Source organism: Stigmatopora argus, chromosome 8, assembly GCF_051989625.1.
Source record: "Stigmatopora argus isolate UIUO_Sarg chromosome 8, RoL_Sarg_1.0, whole genome shotgun sequence".
NCBI classification, from domain to species: domain Eukaryota; kingdom Metazoa; phylum Chordata; class Actinopteri; order Syngnathiformes; family Syngnathidae; genus Stigmatopora; species Stigmatopora argus.
This window is the reverse complement of record NC_135394.1, coordinates 1,832,629-1,852,367: the sequence shown is the minus strand read 5'-3', so window position 1 is coordinate 1,852,367 and position 19,739 is coordinate 1,832,629. Positions and strand designations below refer to the sequence as shown.

The 19,739-nt window shown below is 39.1% G+C and overlaps 48 non-coding genes across 48 annotated transcripts; all 48 read right to left on the bottom strand.

Moving 5' to 3' along the window:
* Nucleotides 1-168: 168 nt before the first annotated feature.
* Nucleotides 169-240, bottom strand: trnaq-uug (transfer RNA glutamine (anticodon UUG)). The gene has a single exon. It is a non-coding gene; the product is annotated as a tRNA-Gln (tRNA).
* Nucleotides 241-497: 257 nt separating this feature from the next.
* On the bottom strand, nucleotides 498-569 carry trnah-gug (transfer RNA histidin (anticodon GUG)). Its single transcript has one exon. It is a non-coding gene; the product is annotated as a tRNA-His (tRNA).
* Nucleotides 570-824: 255 nt separating this feature from the next.
* Nucleotides 825-896, bottom strand: trnaq-cug (transfer RNA glutamine (anticodon CUG)). The gene has a single exon. It is a non-coding gene; the product is annotated as a tRNA-Gln (tRNA).
* Nucleotides 897-1,153: 257 nt separating this feature from the next.
* trnaq-cug (transfer RNA glutamine (anticodon CUG)) lies at nucleotides 1,154-1,225 on the bottom strand. Its single transcript has one exon. It is a non-coding gene; the product is annotated as a tRNA-Gln (tRNA).
* A 257-nt stretch (nucleotides 1,226-1,482) lies between these two features.
* On the bottom strand, nucleotides 1,483-1,554 carry trnaq-cug (transfer RNA glutamine (anticodon CUG)). Its single transcript has one exon. It is a non-coding gene; the product is annotated as a tRNA-Gln (tRNA).
* A 248-nt stretch (nucleotides 1,555-1,802) lies between these two features.
* trnaq-cug (transfer RNA glutamine (anticodon CUG)) lies at nucleotides 1,803-1,874 on the bottom strand. Its single transcript has one exon. It is a non-coding gene; the product is annotated as a tRNA-Gln (tRNA).
* A 257-nt stretch (nucleotides 1,875-2,131) lies between these two features.
* trnaq-uug (transfer RNA glutamine (anticodon UUG)) lies at nucleotides 2,132-2,203 on the bottom strand. The gene has a single exon. It is a non-coding gene; the product is annotated as a tRNA-Gln (tRNA).
* Nucleotides 2,204-2,451: 248 nt separating this feature from the next.
* Nucleotides 2,452-2,523, bottom strand: trnaq-uug (transfer RNA glutamine (anticodon UUG)). The gene has a single exon. It is a non-coding gene; the product is annotated as a tRNA-Gln (tRNA).
* Nucleotides 2,524-2,780: 257 nt separating this feature from the next.
* On the bottom strand, nucleotides 2,781-2,852 carry trnah-gug (transfer RNA histidin (anticodon GUG)). The gene has a single exon. It is a non-coding gene; the product is annotated as a tRNA-His (tRNA).
* Nucleotides 2,853-3,436: 584 nt separating this feature from the next.
* Nucleotides 3,437-3,508, bottom strand: trnaq-uug (transfer RNA glutamine (anticodon UUG)). Its single transcript has one exon. It is a non-coding gene; the product is annotated as a tRNA-Gln (tRNA).
* A 525-nt stretch (nucleotides 3,509-4,033) lies between these two features.
* On the bottom strand, nucleotides 4,034-4,105 carry trnaq-cug (transfer RNA glutamine (anticodon CUG)). The gene has a single exon. It is a non-coding gene; the product is annotated as a tRNA-Gln (tRNA).
* Nucleotides 4,106-4,362: 257 nt separating this feature from the next.
* trnaq-cug (transfer RNA glutamine (anticodon CUG)) lies at nucleotides 4,363-4,434 on the bottom strand. The gene has a single exon. It is a non-coding gene; the product is annotated as a tRNA-Gln (tRNA).
* A 248-nt stretch (nucleotides 4,435-4,682) lies between these two features.
* Nucleotides 4,683-4,754, bottom strand: trnaq-uug (transfer RNA glutamine (anticodon UUG)). The gene has a single exon. It is a non-coding gene; the product is annotated as a tRNA-Gln (tRNA).
* A 256-nt stretch (nucleotides 4,755-5,010) lies between these two features.
* On the bottom strand, nucleotides 5,011-5,082 carry trnaq-uug (transfer RNA glutamine (anticodon UUG)). The gene has a single exon. It is a non-coding gene; the product is annotated as a tRNA-Gln (tRNA).
* Nucleotides 5,083-5,339: 257 nt separating this feature from the next.
* trnaq-uug (transfer RNA glutamine (anticodon UUG)) lies at nucleotides 5,340-5,411 on the bottom strand. Its single transcript has one exon. It is a non-coding gene; the product is annotated as a tRNA-Gln (tRNA).
* A 584-nt stretch (nucleotides 5,412-5,995) lies between these two features.
* On the bottom strand, nucleotides 5,996-6,067 carry trnaq-uug (transfer RNA glutamine (anticodon UUG)). The gene has a single exon. It is a non-coding gene; the product is annotated as a tRNA-Gln (tRNA).
* Nucleotides 6,068-6,592: 525 nt separating this feature from the next.
* On the bottom strand, nucleotides 6,593-6,664 carry trnaq-cug (transfer RNA glutamine (anticodon CUG)). The gene has a single exon. It is a non-coding gene; the product is annotated as a tRNA-Gln (tRNA).
* Nucleotides 6,665-6,921: 257 nt separating this feature from the next.
* trnaq-cug (transfer RNA glutamine (anticodon CUG)) lies at nucleotides 6,922-6,993 on the bottom strand. Its single transcript has one exon. It is a non-coding gene; the product is annotated as a tRNA-Gln (tRNA).
* Nucleotides 6,994-7,241: 248 nt separating this feature from the next.
* trnaq-uug (transfer RNA glutamine (anticodon UUG)) lies at nucleotides 7,242-7,313 on the bottom strand. Its single transcript has one exon. It is a non-coding gene; the product is annotated as a tRNA-Gln (tRNA).
* A 257-nt stretch (nucleotides 7,314-7,570) lies between these two features.
* Nucleotides 7,571-7,642, bottom strand: trnah-gug (transfer RNA histidin (anticodon GUG)). The gene has a single exon. It is a non-coding gene; the product is annotated as a tRNA-His (tRNA).
* Nucleotides 7,643-7,897: 255 nt separating this feature from the next.
* trnaq-cug (transfer RNA glutamine (anticodon CUG)) lies at nucleotides 7,898-7,969 on the bottom strand. Its single transcript has one exon. It is a non-coding gene; the product is annotated as a tRNA-Gln (tRNA).
* A 257-nt stretch (nucleotides 7,970-8,226) lies between these two features.
* trnaq-cug (transfer RNA glutamine (anticodon CUG)) lies at nucleotides 8,227-8,298 on the bottom strand. The gene has a single exon. It is a non-coding gene; the product is annotated as a tRNA-Gln (tRNA).
* Nucleotides 8,299-8,555: 257 nt separating this feature from the next.
* trnaq-cug (transfer RNA glutamine (anticodon CUG)) lies at nucleotides 8,556-8,627 on the bottom strand. Its single transcript has one exon. It is a non-coding gene; the product is annotated as a tRNA-Gln (tRNA).
* A 248-nt stretch (nucleotides 8,628-8,875) lies between these two features.
* Nucleotides 8,876-8,947, bottom strand: trnaq-cug (transfer RNA glutamine (anticodon CUG)). Its single transcript has one exon. It is a non-coding gene; the product is annotated as a tRNA-Gln (tRNA).
* A 257-nt stretch (nucleotides 8,948-9,204) lies between these two features.
* Nucleotides 9,205-9,276, bottom strand: trnaq-uug (transfer RNA glutamine (anticodon UUG)). The gene has a single exon. It is a non-coding gene; the product is annotated as a tRNA-Gln (tRNA).
* A 256-nt stretch (nucleotides 9,277-9,532) lies between these two features.
* trnaq-uug (transfer RNA glutamine (anticodon UUG)) lies at nucleotides 9,533-9,604 on the bottom strand. Its single transcript has one exon. It is a non-coding gene; the product is annotated as a tRNA-Gln (tRNA).
* Nucleotides 9,605-9,861: 257 nt separating this feature from the next.
* On the bottom strand, nucleotides 9,862-9,933 carry trnaq-uug (transfer RNA glutamine (anticodon UUG)). Its single transcript has one exon. It is a non-coding gene; the product is annotated as a tRNA-Gln (tRNA).
* A 257-nt stretch (nucleotides 9,934-10,190) lies between these two features.
* Nucleotides 10,191-10,262, bottom strand: trnaq-uug (transfer RNA glutamine (anticodon UUG)). Its single transcript has one exon. It is a non-coding gene; the product is annotated as a tRNA-Gln (tRNA).
* A 584-nt stretch (nucleotides 10,263-10,846) lies between these two features.
* trnaq-uug (transfer RNA glutamine (anticodon UUG)) lies at nucleotides 10,847-10,918 on the bottom strand. The gene has a single exon. It is a non-coding gene; the product is annotated as a tRNA-Gln (tRNA).
* A 525-nt stretch (nucleotides 10,919-11,443) lies between these two features.
* On the bottom strand, nucleotides 11,444-11,515 carry trnaq-cug (transfer RNA glutamine (anticodon CUG)). The gene has a single exon. It is a non-coding gene; the product is annotated as a tRNA-Gln (tRNA).
* A 257-nt stretch (nucleotides 11,516-11,772) lies between these two features.
* trnaq-cug (transfer RNA glutamine (anticodon CUG)) lies at nucleotides 11,773-11,844 on the bottom strand. Its single transcript has one exon. It is a non-coding gene; the product is annotated as a tRNA-Gln (tRNA).
* A 248-nt stretch (nucleotides 11,845-12,092) lies between these two features.
* trnaq-cug (transfer RNA glutamine (anticodon CUG)) lies at nucleotides 12,093-12,164 on the bottom strand. The gene has a single exon. It is a non-coding gene; the product is annotated as a tRNA-Gln (tRNA).
* A 248-nt stretch (nucleotides 12,165-12,412) lies between these two features.
* trnaq-cug (transfer RNA glutamine (anticodon CUG)) lies at nucleotides 12,413-12,484 on the bottom strand. The gene has a single exon. It is a non-coding gene; the product is annotated as a tRNA-Gln (tRNA).
* Nucleotides 12,485-12,731: 247 nt separating this feature from the next.
* Nucleotides 12,732-12,803, bottom strand: trnaq-cug (transfer RNA glutamine (anticodon CUG)). The gene has a single exon. It is a non-coding gene; the product is annotated as a tRNA-Gln (tRNA).
* A 584-nt stretch (nucleotides 12,804-13,387) lies between these two features.
* Nucleotides 13,388-13,459, bottom strand: trnaq-cug (transfer RNA glutamine (anticodon CUG)). Its single transcript has one exon. It is a non-coding gene; the product is annotated as a tRNA-Gln (tRNA).
* Nucleotides 13,460-14,355: 896 nt separating this feature from the next.
* On the bottom strand, nucleotides 14,356-14,427 carry trnaq-cug (transfer RNA glutamine (anticodon CUG)). The gene has a single exon. It is a non-coding gene; the product is annotated as a tRNA-Gln (tRNA).
* Nucleotides 14,428-14,674: 247 nt separating this feature from the next.
* trnaq-cug (transfer RNA glutamine (anticodon CUG)) lies at nucleotides 14,675-14,746 on the bottom strand. Its single transcript has one exon. It is a non-coding gene; the product is annotated as a tRNA-Gln (tRNA).
* Nucleotides 14,747-15,330: 584 nt separating this feature from the next.
* On the bottom strand, nucleotides 15,331-15,402 carry trnaq-uug (transfer RNA glutamine (anticodon UUG)). The gene has a single exon. It is a non-coding gene; the product is annotated as a tRNA-Gln (tRNA).
* A 256-nt stretch (nucleotides 15,403-15,658) lies between these two features.
* Nucleotides 15,659-15,730, bottom strand: trnaq-cug (transfer RNA glutamine (anticodon CUG)). The gene has a single exon. It is a non-coding gene; the product is annotated as a tRNA-Gln (tRNA).
* An 845-nt stretch (nucleotides 15,731-16,575) lies between these two features.
* trnaq-uug (transfer RNA glutamine (anticodon UUG)) lies at nucleotides 16,576-16,647 on the bottom strand. The gene has a single exon. It is a non-coding gene; the product is annotated as a tRNA-Gln (tRNA).
* Nucleotides 16,648-16,904: 257 nt separating this feature from the next.
* trnaq-cug (transfer RNA glutamine (anticodon CUG)) lies at nucleotides 16,905-16,976 on the bottom strand. Its single transcript has one exon. It is a non-coding gene; the product is annotated as a tRNA-Gln (tRNA).
* Nucleotides 16,977-17,223: 247 nt separating this feature from the next.
* trnaq-cug (transfer RNA glutamine (anticodon CUG)) lies at nucleotides 17,224-17,295 on the bottom strand. The gene has a single exon. It is a non-coding gene; the product is annotated as a tRNA-Gln (tRNA).
* A 248-nt stretch (nucleotides 17,296-17,543) lies between these two features.
* Nucleotides 17,544-17,615, bottom strand: trnaq-uug (transfer RNA glutamine (anticodon UUG)). Its single transcript has one exon. It is a non-coding gene; the product is annotated as a tRNA-Gln (tRNA).
* Nucleotides 17,616-17,870: 255 nt separating this feature from the next.
* On the bottom strand, nucleotides 17,871-17,942 carry trnaq-cug (transfer RNA glutamine (anticodon CUG)). The gene has a single exon. It is a non-coding gene; the product is annotated as a tRNA-Gln (tRNA).
* A 586-nt stretch (nucleotides 17,943-18,528) lies between these two features.
* Nucleotides 18,529-18,601, bottom strand: trnaq-uug (transfer RNA glutamine (anticodon UUG)). Its single transcript has one exon. It is a non-coding gene; the product is annotated as a tRNA-Gln (tRNA).
* A 256-nt stretch (nucleotides 18,602-18,857) lies between these two features.
* trnaq-cug (transfer RNA glutamine (anticodon CUG)) lies at nucleotides 18,858-18,929 on the bottom strand. Its single transcript has one exon. It is a non-coding gene; the product is annotated as a tRNA-Gln (tRNA).
* A 247-nt stretch (nucleotides 18,930-19,176) lies between these two features.
* On the bottom strand, nucleotides 19,177-19,248 carry trnaq-cug (transfer RNA glutamine (anticodon CUG)). Its single transcript has one exon. It is a non-coding gene; the product is annotated as a tRNA-Gln (tRNA).
* Nucleotides 19,249-19,496: 248 nt separating this feature from the next.
* trnaq-uug (transfer RNA glutamine (anticodon UUG)) lies at nucleotides 19,497-19,568 on the bottom strand. The gene has a single exon. It is a non-coding gene; the product is annotated as a tRNA-Gln (tRNA).
* Between the last annotated feature and the right edge of the window lie 171 nt (nucleotides 19,569-19,739).

Here is a 19,739-nt window from a genome sequence, read left to right as displayed (position 1 = left end):
AACATCAACATGTTAGGTTGGTCTTGGAGTTAAACTCAGATCAATGGACTGAGAATGCAGAATGCTAAGAAATACTACTTGAAAATAGGATGGGTAGGGTTTGCACTAACGCAATAGAAACTGCTGCCCTTGAATGTGCTTCAGCTCCTACAGGTAACATATCTTGTCAGGTTCCACCGAGACTTGAACTCGGATCACTGGATTCAAAGTCCAGAGTGCTAACCATTACACCATGGAACCTTGAATATACAAAGTTAAAGTAAGATTGTATAATCTATTTTCTGACAGCGTACCAATCCTGTTTGTCATTGTTTATTTGCTGGTGCAGGTAACATAAACATGTTAGGTTGGTCTTGGAGTTAACTCAGATCAATGGACTGAGAATGCAGAATGATAAGAAATACTACATGAAAATAGGATGGGTAGGCTTTGTACTTACATAATAGAAATTGCTGCCTTTAAATGTGCTTCAGCTCCTACAGGTAGCATATCTTGTCAGGTTCCACCGAGACTTGAACTTGGATCACTCGATTCACAGTCCAGAGTGCTAACCATTACACCATGGAACCCTGATATACAAAGTTAAAGTAAGATTGTATAATCTATTTTCTGACAGCGTAGAAATCCTGTTTGGTATTGTTCATTTGCTGGTGCAGGTAACATCATTATGTAAGGTTGGTCTTGGAGTTAAACTCATCAATGGATTCAGAATCCACAATGGTAAGAAACACTACATGAAAATAGCATGGGTTGTGTTTGAACTCACTTAAAAGTAACTGCAGACATTAACTGTGCTTCAGTTCATGGAGGTTGCAAAGCATGCTAGGTTCCACTGAGACTTGAACTCAGATTGCTGGATTCAGAGCCCAGAGTGCTAACCATTACACCACGGAACCCTGATATATGAGGTCAAAGTAAGATTGTATAATCTATTTTCTGACAGCGTAGAAATCCTGTTTGTCATTTTTTATTTGTTGGTGCAGGTAACATCAACATGTTAGGTTGGTCTTGGAGTGTAACTCTGATCAATGGATTGAGAATTCAGAATGCTAAGAAATACTACTTCAAAATAGAAAGGGTAGGGTTTGTACTTGCGTAATAGAAACTGCTGCCTTCAAATGTACTTCAGCTCCTACAGGTAACAAATCTTGTCAGGTTCCACCGAGACTTGAACTCGGATAACTGGATTCAGAGCCCAGAGTGCTAACCATTACACCATGGAACCCTGATACATGCATTCAAAGTAAGATTGTATAATCTATTTTCTGACAGCGTAGAAATCCTGTTTGTCATTTTTTATTTGTTGGTGCAGGTAACATCAACATGTTAGGTTGGTCTTGGAGTGTAACTCTGATCAATGGATTGAGAATTCAGAATGCTAAGAAATACTACTTGAAAATAGGATGGGTAGGGTTTGCACTTTCGCAATAGAAACTGCTGCCTTTGAATGTGCTTCAGCTCCTACAGGTAGCATATCTTGTCAGGTTCCACCAAGACTTGAACTCGGATCACTGGATTCAGAGCCCAGAGTGCTAACCATTACACCATGGAACCCTGATAAAAATATGATTGTATAATCGATTTTCTGACAGCGTAGAAATTCTGTTTGTCATTATTCATTTGCTGGTGCAGGTAACATAAACATGTTAGGTTGGTCTTGGAGTTAAATTCTGATCAATGGATTGAGAATTCAGAATGCTAAGAAATACTACTTCAAAATAGAATGGGTAGGGTTTGTACTTGCGCAATAGAAACTGCTGCCTTCAAATGTACTTCAGCTCCTACAGGTAACAAATCTTGTCAGGTTCCACCGAGACTTGAACTCGGATAACTGGATTCAGAGCCCAGAGTGCTAACCATTACACCATGGAACCCTGATATATGCATTCAAAGTAAGATTGTATAATCTATTTTCTGACAGCGTAGAAATCCTGTTTGTCATTTTTTATTTGTTGGTGCAGGTCACATCAACATGTTAGGTTGGTCTTGGAGTGTAACTCTGATCAATGGATTGAGAATTCAGAATGCTAAGAAATACTACTTGAAAATAGGATGGGTAGGGTTTGCACTTACGCAATAGAAACTGCTACCCTTGAATGTGCTTCAGCTCCTACAGGTAACATATCTTGTCAGGTTCCACCGAGACTTGAACTCGGATCACTGGATTCAAAGTCCAGAGTGCTAACCATTACACCATGGAACCCTGATAAAAATATAATTGTATAATCTATTTTCTGACAGCGTAGAAATTCTGTTTGTCATTGTTCATTTGCTGGTGCAGGTAACATCAACATGTTAGGTTGGTCTTGGAGTTAAACTCAGATCAATGGACTGAGAATGCAGAATGCTAAGAAATACTACTTGAAAATAGGATGGGTAGGGTTTGCACTAACGCAATAGAAACTGCTGCCCTTGAATGTGCTTCAGCTCCTACAGGTAACATATCTTGTCAGGTTCCACCGAGACTTGAACTCGGATCACTGGATTCAAAGTCCAGAGTGCTAACCATTACACCATGGAACCTTGAATATACAAAGTTAAAGTAAGATTGTATAATCTATTTTCTGACAGCGTACCAATCCTGTTTGTCATTGTTTATTTGCTGGTGCAGGTAACATAAACATGTTAGGTTGGTCTTGGAGTTAACTCAGATCAATGGACTGAGAATGCAGAATGATAAGAAATACTACATGAAAATAGGATGGGTAGGCTTTGTACTTACATAATAGAAATTGCTGCCTTTAAATGTGCTTCAGCTCCTACAGGTAGCATATCTTGTCAGGTTCCACCGAGACTTGAACTTGGATCACTCGATTCACAGTCCAGAGTGCTAACCATTACACCATGGAACCCTGATATACAAAGTTAAAGTAAGATTGTATAATCTATTTTCTGACAGCGTAGAAATCCTGTTTGGTATTGTTCATTTGCTGGTGCAGGTAACATCATTATGTAAGGTTGGTCTTGGAGTTAAACTCATCAATGGATTCAGAATCCACAATGGTAAGCAACACTACATGAAAATAGCACGGGTTGTGTTTGAACTCACTTAAAAGTAACTGCAGACATTAACTGTGCTTCAGTTCATGGAGGTTGCAAAGCATGTTAGGTTCCACTGAGACTTGAACTCAGATTGCTGGATTCAGAGCCCTGAGTGCTAACCATTACACCATGGAACCCTGATATATGCATTCAAAGTAAGATTGTATAATCTATTTTCTGACAGCGTAGAAATCCTGTTTGTCATTTTTTATTTGTTGGTGCAGGTAACATCAACATGTTAGGTTGGTCTTGGAGTGTAACTCTGATCAATGGATTGAGAATTCAGAATGCTAAGAAATACTACTTGAAAATAGGATGGGTAGGGTTTGCACTTACGCAATAGAAACTGCTGCCTTTGAATGTGCTTCAGCTCCTACAGGTAGCATATCTTGTCAGGTTCCACCGAGACTTGAACTCGGATCACTGGATTCAAAGTCCAGAGTGCTAACCATTACACCATGGAACCCTGATATACAAAGTTAAAGTAAGATTGTATAATCTATTTTCTGACAGCGTAGAAATCCTGTTTGTCATTGTTCATTTGCTGGTGCAGGTAACATCAACATGTTAGGTTGGTCTTGGAGTTAAACTCAGATCAATGGACTGAGAATGCAGAATGCTAAGAAATACTACATGAAAATAGGATGGGTAGGCTTTGTACTTACGTAATAGAAATTGCTGCCTTTAAATGCGCTTCAGCTCCTACAGGAAGTGCTAACCATTACACCATGGAACCCTGATATACAAAGTTAAAGTAAGATTGTATAATCTATTTTCTGACAGCGTAGAAATCCTGTTTGGTATTGTTCATTTGCTGGTGCAGGTAACATCATTATGTAAGGTTGGTCTTGGAGTTAAACTCATCAATGGATTCAGAATCCACAATGGTAAGAAACACTACATGAAAATAGCATGGGTTGTGTTTGAACTCACTTAAAAGTAACTGCAGACATTAACTGTGCTTCAGTTCATGGAGGTTGCAAAGCATGTTAGGCTCCACTGAGACTTGAACTCAGATTGCTGGATTCAGAGCCCAGAGTGCTAACCATTACACCATGGAACCCTGATATACGCATTCAAAGTAAGATTGTATAATCTATTTTCTGACAGCGTAGAAATCCTGTTTGTCATTTTTTATTTGTTGGTGCAGGTAACATCAACATGTTAGGTTGGTCTTGGAGTGTAACTCTGATCAATGGATTGAGAATTCAGAATGCTAAGAAATACTACTTGAAAATAGAATGGGTAGGGTTTGCACTTACGCAATAGAAACTGCTGCCTTTGAATGTGCTTCAGCTCCTACAGGTAGCATATCTTGTCAGGTTCCACCGAGACTTGAACTCGGATCACTGGATTCAGAGCCCAGAGTGCTAACCATTACACCATGGAACCCTGATAAAAATATGATTGTATAATCTATTTTCTGACAGCGTAGAAATTCTGTTTGTCATTGTTCATTTGCTGGTGCAGGTAACATCAACATGTTAGGTTGGTCTTGGAGTTAAACTCAGATCAATGGACTGAGAATGCAGAATGCTAAGAAATACTACTTGAAAATAGGATGGGTAGGGTTTGCACTTACGCAATAGAAACTGCTACCCTTGAATGTGCTTCAGCTCCTACAGGTAACATATCTTGTCAGGTTCCACCGAGACTTGAACTCGGATCACTGGATTCAAAGTCCAGAGTGCTAACCATTACACCATGGAACCCTGATATACAAAGTTAAAGTAAGATTGTATAATCTATTTTCTGACAGCGTAGCAATCCTGTTTGTCATTGTTTATTTGCTGGTGCAGGTAACATAAACATGTTAGGTTGGTCTTGGAGTTAACTCAGATCAATGGACTGAGAATGCAGAATGCTAAGAAATACTACATGAAAATAGGATGGGTAGGCTTTGTACTTACGCAATAGAAACTGCTGCCTTTGATTGTGCTTCAGCTCCTACAGGTAGCGTATCATGTCAGGTTCCACCGAGACTTGATCTCGGATTACTGGATTCAAAGCCCAGAGTGCTAACCATTACACCACGGAACCATGATATACAAATTTAAAGTAAGATTGTATAATCTATTTTCTGACAGCGTAGAAATTCTGTTTGTCATTGTTCATTTGCTGGTGCAGGTAACATCAACATGTTAGGTTGGTCTTGGAGTTAAACTCAGATCAATGGACTGAGAATGCAGAATGCTAAGAAATACTACATGAAAATAGGATGGGTAGCCTTTGTACTTACGTAATAGAAATTGCTGCCTTTGAATGTGCTTCAGCTCCTACAGGTAGCATATGTTGTCAGGTTCCACCGAGACTTGAACTTGGATCACTGGATTCAAAGTCCAGAGTGCTAACCATTACACCATGGAACCCTGATATACAAAGTTAAAGTAAGATTGTATAATCTATTTTCTGACAGCGTAGAAATCCTGTTTGGTATTGTTCATTTGCTGGTGCAGGTAACATCATTATGTAAGGTTGGTCTTGGAGTTAAACTCATCAATGGATTCAGAATCCACAATGGTAAGCAACACTACATGAAAATAGCACGGGTTGTGTTTGAACTCACTTAAAAGTAACTGCAGACATTAACTGTGCTTCAGTTCATGGAGGTTGCAAAGCATGTTAGGTTCCACTGGGACTTGAACTTAGATTGCTAGATTCAGAGCCCTGAGTGCTAACCATTACACCATGGAACCCTGATATATGCATTCAAAGTAAGATTGTATAATCTATTTTCTGACAGCGTAGAAATCCTGTTTGTCATTTTTTATTTGTTGGTGCAGGTAACATCAACATGTTAGGTTGGTCTTGGAGTGTAACTCTGATCAATGGCTTGAGAATTCAGAATGCTAAGAAATACTACTTGAAAATAGGATGGGTAGGGTTTGCACTTACGCAATAGAAACTGCTGCCTTTGAATGTGCTTCAGCTCCTACAGGTAGCATATCTTGTCAGGTTCCACCAAGACTTGAACTCGGATCACTGGATTCAAAGTCCAGAGTGCTAACCATTACACCATGGAACCCTGATATACAAAGTTAAAGTAAGATTGTATAATCTATTTTCTGACAGCGTAGATATCCTGTTTGTCATTGTTCATTTGCTGGTGCAGGTAACATCAACATGTTAGGTTGGTCTTGGAGTTAAACTCAGATCAATGGACTGAGAATGCAGAATGCTAAGAAATACTACATGAAAATAGGATGGGTAGGCTTTGTACTTACGTATTAGAAATTGCTGCCTTTCAATGCGCTTCAGCTCCTACAGGAAGTGCTAACCATTACACCATGGAACCCTGATATACAAAGTTAAAGTAAGATTGTATAATCTATTTTCTGACAGCGTAGAAATCCTGTTTGGTATTGTTCATTTGCTGGTGCAGGTAACATCATTATGTAAGGTTGGTCTTGGAGTTAAACTCATCAATGGATTCAGAATCCACAATGGTAAGAAACACTACATGAAAATAGCATGGGTTGTGTTTGAACTCACTTAAAAGTAACTGCAGACATTAACTGTGCTTCAGTTCATGGAGGTTGCAAAGCATGTTAGGCTCCACTGAGACTTGAACTCAGATTGCTGGATTCAGAGCCCAGAGTGCTAACCATTACACCATGGAACCCTGATATACGCATTCAAAGTAAGATTGTATAATCTATTTTCTGACAGCGTAGAAATCCTGTTTGTCATTTTTTATTTGTTGGTGCAGGTAACATCAACATGTTAGGTTGGTCTTGGAGTGTAACTCTGATCAATGGATTGAGAATTCAGAATGCTAAGAAATACTACTTGAAAATAGAATGGGTAGGGTTTGCACTTACGCAATATAAACTGCTGCCTTTGAATGTGCTTCAGCTCCTACAGGTAGCATATCTTGTCAGGTTCCACCGAGACTTGAACTCGGATCACTGGATTCAGAGCCCAGAGTGCTAACCATTACACCATGGAACCCTGATAAAAATATAATTGTATAATCTATTTTCTGACAGCGTAGAAATTCTGTTTGTCATTGTTCATTTGCTGGTGCAGGTAACATCAACATGTTAGGTTGGTCTTGGAGTTAAACTCAGATCAATGGACTGAGAATGCAGAATGCTAAGAAATACTACTTGAAAATAGGATGGGTAGGGTTTGCACTAACGCAATAGAAACTGCTGCCCTTGAATGTGCTTCAGCTCCTACAGGTAACATATCTTGTCAGGTTCCACCGAGACTTGAACTCGGATCACTGGATTCAAAGTCCAGAGTGCTAACCATTACACCATGGAACCTTGAATATACAAAGTTAAAGTAAGATTGTATAATCTATTTTCTGACAGCGTACCAATCCTGTTTGTCATTGTTTATTTGCTGGTGCAGGTAACATAAACATGTTAGGTTGGTCTTGGAGTTAACTCAGATCAATGGACTGAGAATGCAGAATGATAAGAAATACTACATGAAAATAGGATGGGTAGGCTTTGTACTTACATAATAGAAATTGCTGCCTTTAAATGTGCTTCAGCTCCTACAGGTAGCATATCTTGTCAGGTTCCACCGAGACTTGAACTTGGATCACTCGATTCACAGTCCAGAGTGCTAACCATTACACCATGGAACCCTGATATACAAAGTTAAAGTAAGATTGTATAATCTATTTTCTGACAGCGTAGAAATCCTGTTTGGTATTGTTCATTTGCTGGTGCAGGTAACATCATTATGTAAGGTTGGTCTTGGAGTTAAACTCATCAATGGATTCAGAATCCACAATGGTAAGAAACACTACATGAAAATAGCATGGGTTGTGTTTGAACTCACTTAAAAGTAACTGCAGACATTAACTGTGCTTCAGTTCATGGAGGTTGCAAAGCATGCTAGGTTCCACTGAGACTTGAACTCAGATTGCTGGATTCAGAGCCCAGAGTGCTAACCATTACACCACGGAACCCTGATATATGAGGTCAAAGTAAGATTGTATAATCTATTTTCTGACAGCGTAGAAATCCTGTTTGTCATTTTTTATTTGTTGGTGCAGGTAACATCAACATGTTAGGTTGGTCTTGGAGTGTAACTCTGATCAATGGATTGAGAATTCAGAATGCTAAGAAATACTACTTCAAAATAGAAAGGGTAGGGTTTGTACTTGCGTAATAGAAACTGCTGCCTTCAAATGTACTTCAGCTCCTACAGGTAACAAATCTTGTCAGGTTCCACCGAGACTTGAACTCGGATAACTGGAGTCAGAGCCCAGAGTGCTAACCATTACACCATGGAACCCTGATACATGCATTCAAAGTAAGATTGTATAATCTATTTTCTGACAGCGTAGAAATCCTGTTTGTCATTTTTTATTTGTTGGTGCAGGTAACATCAACATGTTAGGTTGGTCTTGGAGTGTAACTCTGATCAATGGATTGAGAATTCAGAATGCTAAGAAATACTACTTGAAAATAGGATGGGTAGGGTTTGCACTTTCGCAATAGAAACTGCTGCCTTTGAATGTGCTTCAGCTCCTACAGGTAGCATATCTTGTCAGGTTCCACCAAGACTTGAACTCGGATCACTGGATTCAGAGCCCAGAGTGCTAACCATTACACCATGGAACCCTGATAAAAATATGATTGTATAATCGATTTTCTGACAGCGTAGAAATTCTGTTTGTCATTATTCATTTGCTGGTGCAGGTAACATAAACATGTTAGGTTGGTCTTGGAGTTAAATTCTGATCAATGGATTGAGAATTCAGAATGCTAAGAAATACTACTTCAAAATAGAATGGGTAGGGTTTGTACTTGCGCAATAGAAACTGCTGCCTTCAAATGTACTTCAGCTCCTACAGGTAACAAATCTTGTCAGGTTCCACCGAGACTTGAACTCGGATAACTGGATTCAGAGCCCAGAGTGCTAACCATTACACCATGGAACCCTGATATATGCATTCAAAGTAAGATTGTATAATCTATTTTCTGACAGCGTAGAAATCCTGTTTGTCATTTTTTATTTGTTGGTGCAGGTCACATCAACATGTTAGGTTGGTCTTGGAGTGTAACTCTGATCAATGGATTGAGAATTCAGAATGCTAAGAAATACTACTTGAAAATAGGATGGGTAGGGTTTGCACTTACGCAATAGAAACTGCTACCCTTGAATGTGCTTCAGCTCCTACAGGTAACATATCTTGTCAGGTTCCACCGAGACTTGAACTCGGATCACTGGATTCAAAGTCCAGAGTGCTAACCATTACACCATGGAACCCTGATATACAAAGTTAAAGTAAGATTGTATAATCTATTTTCTGACAGCGTAGCAATCCTGTTTGTCATTGTTTATTTGCTGGTGCAGGTAACATAAACATGTTAGGTTGGTCTTGGAGTTAACTCAGATCAATGGACTGAGAATGCAGAATGCTAAGAAATACTACATGAAAATAGGATGGGTAGGCTTTGTACTTACGCAATAGAAACTGCTGCCTTTGATTGTGCTTCAGCTCCTACAGGTAGCGTATCATGTCAGGTTCCACCGAGACTTGATCTCGGATTACTGGATTCAAAGCCCAGAGTGCTAACCATTACACCACGGAACCATGATATACAAATTTAAAGTAAGATTGTATAATCTATTTTCTGACAGCGTAGAAATTCTGTTTGTCATTGTTCATTTGCTGGTGCAGGTAACATCAACATGTTAGGTTGGTCTTGGAGTTAAACTCAGATCAATGGACTGAGAATGCAGAATGCTAAGAAATACTACATGAAAATAGGATGGGTAGCCTTTGTACTTACGTAATAGAAATTGCTGCCTTTGAATGTGCTTCAGCTCCTACAGGTAGCATATGTTGTCAGGTTCCACCGAGACTTGATCTCGGATTACTGGATTCAAAGCCCAGAGTGCTAACCATTACACCACGGAACCATGATATACAAATTTAAAGTAAGATTGTATAATCTATTTTCTGACAGCGTAGAAATTCTGTTTGTCATTGTTCATTTGCTGGTGCAGGTAACATCAACATGTTAGGTTGGTCTTGGAGTTAAACTCAGATCAATGGACTGAGAATGCAGAATGCTAAGAAATACTACATGAAAATAGGATGGGTAGCCTTTGTACTTACGTAATAGAAATTGCTGCCTTTGAATGTGCTTCAGCTCCTACAGGTAGCATATGTTGTCAGGTTCCACCGAGACTTGAACTTGGATCACTGGATTCAAAGTCCAGAGTGCTAACCATTACACCATGGAACCCTGATATACAAAGTTAAAGTAAGATTGTATAATCTATTTTCTGACAGCGTAGAAATCCTGTTTGGTATTGTTCATTTGCTGGTGCAGGTAACATCATTATGTAAGGTTGGTCTTGGAGTTAAACTCATCAATGGATTCAGAATCCACAATGGTAAGCAACACTACATGAAAATAGCACGGGTTGTGTTTGAACTCACTTAAAAGTAACTGCAGACATTAACTGTGCTTCAGTTCATGGAGGTTGCAAAGCATGTTAGGTTCCACTGAGACTTGAACTCAGATTGCTGGATTCAGAGCCCTGAGTGCTAACCATTACACCATGGAACCCTGATATATGCATTCAAAGTAAGATTGTATAATCTATTTTCTGACAGCGTAGAAATCCTGTTTGTCATTTTTTATTTGTTGGTGCAGGTAACATCAACATGTTAGGTTGGTCTTGGAGTGTAACTCTGATCAATGGATTGAGAATTCAGAATGCTAAGAAATACTACTTGAAAATAGGATGGGTAGGGTTTGCACTTACGCAATAGAAACTGCTGCCTTTGAATGTGCTTCAGCTCCTACAGGTAGCATATCTTGTCAGGTTCCACCGAGACTTGAACTCGGATCACTGGATTCAAAGTCCAGAGTGCTAACCATTACACCATGGAACCCTGATATACAAAGTTAAAGTAAGATTGTATAATCTATTTTCTGACAGCGTAGAAATCCTGTTTGTCATTGTTCATTTGCTGGTGCAGGTAACATCAACATGTTAGGTTGGTCTTGGAGTTAAACTCAGATCAATGGACTGAGAATGCAGAATGCTAAGAAATACTACATGAAAATAGGATGGGTAGGCTTTGTACTTACGTAATAGAAATTGCTGCCTTTCAATGCGCTTCAGCTCCTACAGGAAGTGCTAACCATTACACCATGGAACCCTGATATACAAAGTTAAAGTAAGATTGTATAATCTATTTTCTGACAGCGTAGAAATCCTGTTTGGTATTGTTCATTTGCTGGTGCAGGTAACATCATTATGTAAGGTTGGTCTTGGAGTTAAACTCATCAATGGATTCAGAATCCACAATGGTAAGAAACACTACATGAAAATAGCATGGGTTGTGTTTGAACTCACTTAAAAGTAACTGCAGACATTAACTGTGCTTCAGTTCATGGAGGTTGCAAAGCATGTTAGGCTCCACTGAGACTTGAACTCAGATTGCTGGATTCAGAGCCCAGAGTGCTAACCATTACACCATGGAACCCTGATATACGCATTCAAAGTAAGATTGTATAATCTATTTTCTGACAGCGTAGAAATCCTGTTTGTCATTTTTTATTTGTTGGTGCAGGTAACATCAACATGTTAGGTTGGTCTTGGAGTGTAACTCTGATCAATGGATTGAGAATTCAGAATGCTAAGAAATACTACTTGAAAATAGGATGGGTAGGGTTTGCACTTTCGCAATAGAAACTGCTGCCTTTGAATGTGCTTCAGCTCCTACAGGTAGCATATCTTGTCAGGTTCCACCAAGACTTGAACTCGGATCACTGGATTCAGAGCCCAGAGTGCTAACCATTACACCATGGAACCCTGATAAAAATATGATTGTATAATCGATTTTCTGACAGCGTAGAAATTCTGTTTGTCATTATTCATTTGCTGGTGCAGGTAACATAAACATGTTAGGTTGGTCTTAAAGTTAAATTCTGATCAATGGATTGAGAATTCAGAATGCTAAGAAATACTACTTCAAAATAGAATGGGTAGGGTTTGTACTTACGTAATAGAAACTGCTGCCTTTAAATGTACTTCAGCTCCTACAGGTAACAAATCTTGTCAGGTTCCACCGAGACTTCAACTCGGATCACTGGATTCAGAGCCCAGAGTGCTAACCATTACACCATGGAACCCTGTTAAAATTATGATTGTATAATCTATTTTCTGACAGCGTAGAAATTCTGTTTGTCATTGTTCATTTGCTGGTGCAGGTAACATCAACATGTTAGGTTGGTCTTGGAGTTAAACTCAGATCAATGGACTGAGAATGCAGAATGCTAAGAAATACTACATGAAAATAGGATGGGTAGCCTTTGCACTTACGTAATAGAAATTGCTGCCTTCAAATGTGCTTCAGCTCCTACAGGTAGCGTATCATGTCAGGTTCCACCGAGACTTGAACTCGGATCACTGGATTCAGAGCCCAGAGTGCTAACCATTACACCATGGAACCCTGATAAAAATATGATTGTATAATCTATTTTCTGACAGCGTAGAAATTCTGTTTGTCATTGTTCATTTGCTGGTGCAGGTAACATCAACATGTTAGGTTGGTCTTGGAGTTAACTCAGATCAATGGACTGAGAATGCAGAATGCTAAGAAATACTACATGAAAATATGATGGGTAGGCTTTGTACTTACGCAATAGAAACTGCTGCCTTTGATTGTGCTTCAGCTCCTACAGGTAGCGTATCATGTCAGGTTCCACCGAGACTTGAACTCGGATCACTGGATTCAGAGCCCAGAGTGCTAACCATTACACCATGGAACCCTGATATACAACGTTAAAGAAAGATTTTATAATCTATTTTCTGACAGCGTAGAAATCCTGTTTGGTATTGTTCATTTGCTGGTGCAGGTAACATCATTATGTAAGGTTGGTCTTGGAGTTAAACTCATCAATGGATTCAGAATCCACAATGGTAAGAAACACTACATGAAAATAGCACGGGTTGTGTTTGAACTCACTTAAAAGTAACTGCAGACATTAACTGTGCTTCAGTTCATGGAGGTTGCAAAGCATGTTAGGTTCCACTGAGACTTGAACGCAGATTGCTGGATTCAGAGCCCAGAGTGCTAACCATTACACCATGGAACCCTGATATATGCATTCAAAGTAAGATTGTATAATCTATTTTCTGACAGCGTAGAAATCCTGTTTGTCATTTTTTATTTGTTGGTGCAGGTAACATCAACATGTTGGGTTGGTCTTGGAGTGTAACTCTGATCAATGGATTGAGAATTCAGAATGCTAAGAAATACTACTTGAAAATAGAATGGGTAGGGTTTGCACTTACGCAATAGAAACTGCTGCCTTTGAATGTGCTTCAGCTCCTACAGGTAGCATATCTTGTCAGGTTCCACCGAGACTTGAACTTGGATCACTGGATTCAGAGCCCAGAGTGCTAACCATTACACCATGGAACCCTGATAAAAAAATGATTGTATAATCTATTTTCTGACAGCGTAGAAATTCTGTTTGTCATTGTTCATTTGCTGGTGCAGGTAACATCAACATGTTAGGTTGGTCTTGGAGTTAAACTCAGATTAATGGACTGAGAATGCAGAATGCTAAGAAATACTACTTGAAAATAGGATGGGTAGGGTTTGCACTTACGCAATAGAAACTGCTGCCCTTGAATGTGCTTCAGCTCCTACAGGTAACATATCTTGTCAGGTTCCACCGAGACTTGAACTCGGATCACTGGGTTCACAGCCCGAGTGCTAAACAATACACCATGGAACCCTGGTAAAAATATGATTGTATAATCTATTTTTTGACAGCGTAGAAATTCTGTTTGTCATTGTTCATTTGCTGGTGCAGGTAACATCAACATGTTAGGTTGGTCTCTGAGTTAAACTCAGATCAATGGACTGAGAATGCAGAATGCTTAGAAATACTACATGAAAATAGAACAGGTAGCCTTTGTACTTACGTGATAGAAATTGCTGCCTTTAAATGTGCTTCAGCTCCTACAGGTAGCATATCTTGTCAGGTTCCACCGAGATTTGAACTTGGATCACTGGATTTAAAGTCCAGAGTGCTAACCATTACACCATGGAACCCTGACATACAAAGTTAAAGTAAGATTGTATAATCTATTTTCTGACAGCGTAGCAATCCTGTTTGTCATTGTTTATTTGCTGGTGCAGGTAACATAAACATGTTAGGTTGGTCTTGGAGTTAAATTCTGATCAATGGATTGAGAATTCAGAATGCTAAGAAATACTACTTCAAAATAGAATGGGTAGGGTTTGTACTTACGCAATAGAAACTGCTGCCTTTAAATGTACTTCAGCTCCTACAGGTAACAAATCTTGTCAGGTTCCACCGAGACTTGAACTCGGATCACTGGATTCAGAGCCCAGAGTGCTAACCATTACACCATGGAACCCTGATAAAAATATGATTGTATAATCTATTTTCTGACAGCGTAGAAATTCTGTTTGTCATTGTTCATTTGCTGGTGCAGGTAACATCAACATGTTAGGTTGGTCTTGGAGTTAACTCAGATCAATGGACTGAGAATGCAGAATGCTAAGAAATACTACATGAAAATATGATGGGTAGGCTTTGTACTTACGCAATAGAAACTGCTGCCTTTGATTGTGCTACAGCTCCTACAGGTAGCGTATCATGTCAGGTTCCACCGAGACTTGAACTCGGATCACTGGATTCAGAGCCCAGAGTGCTAACCATTACACCATGGAACCCTGATATACAACGTTAAAGAAAGATTGTATAATCTATTTTCTGACAGCGTAGAAATCCTGTTTGGTATTGTTCATTTGCTGGTGCAGGTAACATCATTATGTAAGGTTGGTCTTGGAGTTAAACTCATCAATGGATTCAGAATCCACAATGGTAAGAAACACTACATGAAAATAGCACGGGTTGTGTTTGAACTCACTTAAAAGTAACTGCAGACATTAACTGTGCTTCAGTTCATGGAGGTTGCAAAGCATGTTAGGTTCCACTGAGACTTGAACACAGATTGCTGGATTCAGAGCCCAGAGTGCTAACCATTACACCATGGAACCCTGTTAGATGCACTCAAAGTAAGATTGTATAATCTATTTTCTGACAGCGTAGAAATCCTGTTTGTCATTTTTTATTTGTTGGTGCAGGTAACATCAACATGTTAGGTTGGTCTTGGAGTGTAACTCTGATCAATGGATTGAGAATTCAGAATGCTAAGAAATACTACTTGAAAATAGGATGGGTAGGGTTTGCACTTACGCAATAGAAACTGCTGCCCTTGAATGTGCTTCAGCTCCTACAGGTAACATATCTTGTCAGGTTCCACCGAGACTTGAACTCGGATCACTGGATTCAAAGTCCAGAGTGCTAACCATTACACCATGGAACCCTGATATACAAAGTTAAAGTAAGATTGTATAATCTATTTTCTGACAGCGTAGCAATCCTGTTTGTCATTGTTTATTTGCTGGTGCAGGTAACATAAACATGTTAGGTTGGTCTTGGAGTTAACTCAGATCAATGGACTGAGAATGCAGAATGCTAAGAAATACTACATGAAAATAGGATGGGTAGGCTTTGTACTTACGCAATAGAAACTGCTGCCTTTGATTGTGCTTCAGCTCCTACAGGTAGCGTATCATGTCTGGTTCCACCGAGACTTGAACTCGGATCACTGTATTCAGAGCCCAGAGTGCTAACCATTACACCATGGAACCCTGGTAAAAATATGATTGTATAATCTATTTTCTGACAGCGTAGAAATTCTGTTTGTCATTGTTCATTTGCTGGTGCAGGTAACATCAACATGTTAGGTTGGTCTTGGAGTTAAACTCAGATCAATGGACTGAGAATGCAGAATGCTAAGAAATACTACATGAAAATAGGATGGGTAGGCTTTGTACTTACGTAATAGAAATTGCTGCCTTTAAATGCACTTCAGCTCCTACAGGAAGTGCTAACCATTACACCATGGAACCCTGATATACAAAGTTAAAGTAAGATTGTATAATCTATTTTCTGACAGCGTAGAAATCCTGTTTGTGATTGTTCATTTGCTGGTGGAGGAAACATAATTATGTAAGGTTGGTCTTGGAATTAAACTCATCAATGGATTCAGAATCCACAATGGTAAGAAACACTACATGAAAATAGCACGGGTTGTGTTTGAACTCACTTAAAAGTAACTGCAGATATTATCTGTGCTTCAGTTCATGGAGGTTGCAAAGCATGTTAGGTTCCACTGAGACTTGAACTCAGATTGCTAAATTTAGAGCCCAGAGTGCTAACCATCACAACATAGAACCCTGATATATGCATTCAAAGTAAGATTGTATAATCTATTTTCTGACAGCGTAGAAATCCTGTTTGTCATTTTTTATTTGTTGGTGCAGGTAACATCAACATGTTGGGTTGGTCTTGGAGTGTAACTCTGATCAATGGATTGAGAATTCAGAATGCTAAGAAATACTACTTGAAAATAGGATGGGTAGGGTTTGCACTTACGCAATAGTAACTGCTGCCTTTGAATGTGCTTCAGCTCCTACAGGTAGCATATCTTGTCAGGTTCCACCGAGACTTGAACTCGGATCACTGGATTCAAAGTCCAGAGTGCTAACCATTACACCATGGAACCCTGATATACAAAGTTAAAGTAAGATTGTATAATCTATTTTCTGACAGCGTAGAAATCCTGTTTGTCATTGTTTATTTGCTGGTGCAGGTAACATAAACATGTTAGGTTGGTCTTGGAGTTAAATTCTGATCAATGGATTGAGAATTCAGAATGCTAAGAAATACTACTTCAAAATAGAATGGGTAGGGTTTGTACTTACGCAATAGAAACTGCTGCCTTTAAATGTACTTCAGCTCCTACAGGTAACAAATCTTGTCAGGTTCCACCGAGACTTGAACTCGGATCACTGGATTCAGAGCCCAGAGTGCTAACCATTCCACCATGGAACCCTGATAAAAATATGATTGTATAATCTATTTTCTGACAGCGTAGAAATTCTGTTTGTCATTGTTCATTAGCTGGTGCAGGTAACATCAACATGTTAGGTTGGTCTTGGAGTTAACTCAGATCAATGGACTGAGAATGCAGAATGCTAAGAAATACTACATGAAAATATGATGGGTAGGCTTTGTACTTACGCAATAGAAAATGCTGCCTTTGACTGTGCTTCAGCTCCTACAGGTAGCATATCATGTCAGGTTCCACCAAGACTTGAACTCGGATCACTGGATTCAGAGCCCAGAGTGCTAACCATTACACCATGGAACCCTGGTAAATATATGATTGTATAATCTATTTTCTGACAGCGTAAAAATTCTGTTTGTCATTGTTCATTTGCTGGTGCAGGTAACATCAACATGTTAGGTTGGTCTTGGAGTTAAACTCAGATCAATGGACTGAGAATGCAGAATGCTAAGAAATACTACATGAAAATAGGATGGGTAGGCTTTGTACTTACATAATAGAAATTGCTGCCTTTAAATGTGCTTCAGCTCCTACAGGTAGCATATCTTGTCAGGTTCCACCGAGACTTGAACTTGGATCACTAGATTCAAAGTCCAGAGTGCTAACCATTACACCATGGAACCCTTATATACAAAGTCAAAGTAAGATTGTATAATCTATTTTCTGACAGCATAGAAATCCTGTTTGGTATTGTTCATTTGCTGGTGCAGGTAACATCATTATGTAAGGTTGGTCTTGGAGTTAAACTCATCAATGGATTCAGAATCCACAATGGTAAGAAACACTACATGAAAATAGCATGGGTTGTGTTTGAACTCACTTAAAAGTAACTGCAGACATTAACTGTGCTTCAGTTCATGGAGGTTGCAAAGCATGTTAGGTTCCACTGAGACTTGAACTCAGATTGCTGGATTCAGAGCCCAGAGTGCTAACCATTACACCACGGAACCCTGATATATGAGGTCAAAGTAAGATTGTATAATCTATTTTCTGACAGCGTAGAAATCCTGTTTGTCATTTTTTATTTGTTGGTGCAGGTAACATCAACATGTTAGGTTGGTCTTGGAGTGTAACTCTGATCAATGGATTGAGAATTCAGAATGCTAAGAAATACTTTTTGAAAATAGGATGGGTAGGGTTTGCACTTACGCAATAGAAACTGCTGCCTTTGAATGCGCTTCAGCTCCTACAGGTAGCATATCTTGTCAGGTTCCACCGGGACTTGAACTCGGATCACTGGATTCAAATTCCAGAGTGCTTACCATTACACCATGGAAACCTGATATACAAAGTTAAAGTAAGATTGTATAATCTATTTTCTGACAGCGTAGAAATCCTGTTTGTCATTGTTTATTTGCTGGTGCAGGTAACATAAACATGTTAGGTTGGTCTTGGAGTTAAATTCTGATCAATGGATTGAGAATTCAGAATGCTAAGAAATACTACTTCAAAATAGGATGGGTAGGGTTTGTACTTACGCAATAGAAACTGTTGCCTTTAAATGTACTTCAGCTCCTACAGGTAACAAATCTTGTCAGGTTCCACCGAGACTTGAACTCGGATCACTGGATTCAAATTCCAGAGTGCTTACCATTACACCATGGAAACCTGATATACAAAGTTAAAGTAAGATTGTATAATCTATTTTCTGACAGCGTAGAAATCCTGTTTGTCATTGTTTATTTGCTGGTGCAGGTAACATAAACATGTTAGGTTGGTCTTGGAGTTAAATTCTGATCAATGGATTGAGAATTCAGAATGCTAAGAAATACTACTTCAAAATAGAATGGGTAGGGTTTGTACTTACGCAATAGAAACTGCTGCCTTTAAATGTACTTCAGCTCCTACAGGTAACAAATCTTGTCAGGTTCCACCGAGACTTGAACTCGGATCACTGGATTCAGAGCCCAGAGTGCTAACCATTCCACCATGGAACCCTGATAAAAATATGATTGTATAATCTATTTTCTGACAGCGTAGAAATTCTGTTTGTCATTGTTCATTAGCTGGTGCAGGTAACATCAACATGTTAGGTTGGTCTTGGAGTTAACTCAGATCAATGGACTGAGAATGCAGAATGCTAAGAAATACTACATGAAAATATGATGGGTAGGCTTTGTACTTACGCAATAGAAAATGCTGCCTTTGACTGTGCTTCAGCTCCTACAGGTAGCATATCATGTCAGGTTCCACCAAGACTTGAACTCGGATCACTGGATTCAGAGCCCAGAGTGCTAACCATTACACCATGGAACCGTGGTAAATATATGATTGTATAATCTATTTTCTGACAGCGTAAAAATTCTGTTTGTCATTGTTCATTTGCTGGTGCAGGTAACATCAACATGTTAGGTTGGTCTTGGAGTTAAACTCAGATCAATGGACTGAGAATGCAGAATGCTAAGAAATACTACATGAAAATAGGATGGGTAGGCTTTGTACTTACATAATAGAAATTGCTGCCTTTAAATGTGCTTCAGCTCCTACAGGTAGCATATCTTGTCAGGTTCCACCGAGACTTGAACTTGGATCACTAGATTCAAAGTCCAGAGTGCTAACCATTACACCATGGAACCCTTATATACAAAGTCAAAGTAAGATTGTATAATCTATTTTCTGACAGCATAGAAATCCTGTTTGGTATTGTTCATTTGCTGGTGCAGGTAACATCATTATGTAAGGTTGGTCTTGGAGTTAAACTCATCAATGGATTCAGAATCCACAATGGTAAGAAACACTACATGAAA